The following is a 2,705-nucleotide window of genomic DNA, read 5'->3' as shown; positions in this document are numbered from 1 at the left end:
CGGTAAAAGTTTCGTCAATACAAAGATATGCACGTTTTTCGATAACAGAAACACAAAACTGAGCAGAGAAATATCAAAACTCGAAATCTTTGAAATTAGAAATAGGATTCAGAGTTCTTACTACGAGGCGAACAAATCTTCCAACTGCGTCGTCGGAAGAAAATTGCTCTGCGACCTCCGAAACCAAGCTTTCCTCTTCTCTTCCTTCTCTTTCTCTCTCCAGCTTTTTCTCTCTCTTCAAAATGATTCCAAAATATCTCAAGTCCAATACTTATCAAATAGGATCGTCCCGGACGATTCCCATTCGTCCCGGGATGATCTGCCCTAAGGACAAATCTCGTTTAGACGAAATGTATTCGTCCATGGACGACTTGCTCTCTGAAAAAATTTTGTCCCGACAGTTCGTCCGGGCTCGTACAGGTTCGTCCAGACGAACCAGACAGATTCTTCACAATTTTCTTCAATTCGTCCCGTACTAAGGCCAGTTCGTACGAAGTAACTGCACTAAAAAAAATGCATTTCGGAGGGGTTTTACAGGTCCTTCCGACCTCCATCAACAAATAACGGTCTTTCTGACCCCGATCTCCTGCCGACTACAGTCCTTTCGACCTTTGTCGCCTACTATGGTCCTTCCGACCTCCATCAGCAGACAACAGTCTTTCTGACCTCGGTTCATCCTATCGACTATGGTCGTGCTGACCAAACAAACATGTATATGTAACTTCTACCATGTAATGCAATCTATATGATGTATATTTGCTACATCAATCCAAGGCCTTCTCCCAAGGAAGGACCTCATTTGTAATCGACTGCAAATACTAGTGTATTCATTTAAACTGGGCCAGGTCCCGTGGTTTTTTCCCTTTTCGATCAGGGGTTTTCCACGTAAAAACTCTGGTGTCTCTTATGAATGCTACACCCTCTCACTTATCCGATTATGTGATGGATCTTCGTACAATGCTAAGACATTAAATTATATATTTCTCTACCGCCGCGAATACTCGAGGACACAACAATAATTAAGCCTGTTTTTAGCAAAAAAAAAAATTATGAAGGAATTTTCTGTCAACATCTCAATACAAAATTTGCCGTATCTATCTTCCAACGAAAAATTCATGAAAAACTTATAGCACAAAGAAAAAAGTCACCCATCTTTCCCGTCAATTATTCTACAATATACCATAAAACTTGTAGTAAATAATTAAAACAGTTTAGTTGGGCCAATATTTCAACATCAATACAAAAAATAATATTAATCAAATAGTAAATGCCCACCAAAACAAAAAATCGGCAGAAACTTAACGAGAAGATTGAGTGGAGGAATGCAATGCCAATAGACAAAGCAATTGATCTTGACATAGCTACGTCGAACGACAAAGATCTCAACCAAGGCCGAGGAATCACAACAAGAGCGAATGGGAATGATGGAGGGATGGAGGAGCTTGGTGCAGGAACTTTTATTTGGTCCGGTCACAGGACGTAGCTCTACGTTCGGCCGTCAGTAGATTCGCGTCACGTGTTCTCACTATTTACCGCGCGCCCCGATAACCCGACCTGGAATAGACCCAGGATGGCTCGGTATTTCTCGATTTTGCTAGGTATTGCTCGGTATTGCTAGGTATTGATCGATTTTGCTCGGCAATAACCAATACCGAGTAATACTAGAAAAACTCTGTACAATTCGGTATTGCTCGGTATTGGTCTTCACAGAGCGGTATTTCTCGTTATTGCCAAACAATACCTAGCAATACCGAGCAAATACCGAGTAATACCTCGCAATACGCGAACATAGTATTCCCGGGTTCCGGTCCGGTTCAAGACATCGGGCCGCGCGGTAAAGAGTAAGAGCACGTTGCGACAAGTTATTGGCGGTCGAACGTAGCTATACGTCCGATCAGAGGACGTAATAAGCAGGGTCGATCTGTTTTGCATGACAATATCTTCAATGCCAAATTTGTGCCAAGTGATGGAAGAATGGATGAAATAGTGGAAATGGAGCATTTATTGGCGAAATTTCAATCGGAAACTCCTTCAAAATAAAACCAGAAACTAAATCGTCGGTTTTTCCGTCAGTATTTGCGATGAGTAATATTCCGTTAGAAAATATTTTGAAAATAGCAATATTTCTTGTAGTGTAAGATTTAATTTTTAAAAATATTATAATAAATATTCCAACACGTAATAATATTATATATAATTAATATATAGTATTGACTCAAATTAGCTAGAAGTTTAAATAAAAAATAATCAATTTAACTTAACTTGGACTTGGCTTGACTGAAAAAACAAAAAACAATTTAAAGTGAAGGTTGACATATCACCCATTGTTATAGTAATTATTTATTTGTTAATGAAATATTTAAATATCAATTCAATTATAATCTTTTGATAATTAGACCATCCCTTTAAAGGTTTTTTTTTGGTTATAATAAAAAATTATTAAATCTTGAGGTGTAAATTCAATAAATTATTATTATTTTTTTTAATTCAATAAATTATTGAGTAGGATGGATGCTAAATCTTGTAAAATACAAGAAAAAAGTTTTGACTATATATTTCAGAATTTAAGAATTTAAATAATTACAATATTCTATTATATTAACTTATCATATATCAATTTCATTAAATTAATTAAATTATAATAATATAAAATAAACAAATAAATAATAATTATTTAGTCATTTATTGAGCTAATTAAACGCTCC

Source organism: Dendrobium catenatum, unplaced genomic scaffold (assembly GCF_001605985.2).
Source record: "Dendrobium catenatum unplaced genomic scaffold, ASM160598v2 fragScaff_scaffold_292, whole genome shotgun sequence".
NCBI classification, from domain to species: Eukaryota; Viridiplantae; Streptophyta; class Magnoliopsida; order Asparagales; family Orchidaceae; genus Dendrobium; species Dendrobium catenatum.
Note: the sequence above shows the minus strand (reverse complement) of the source record.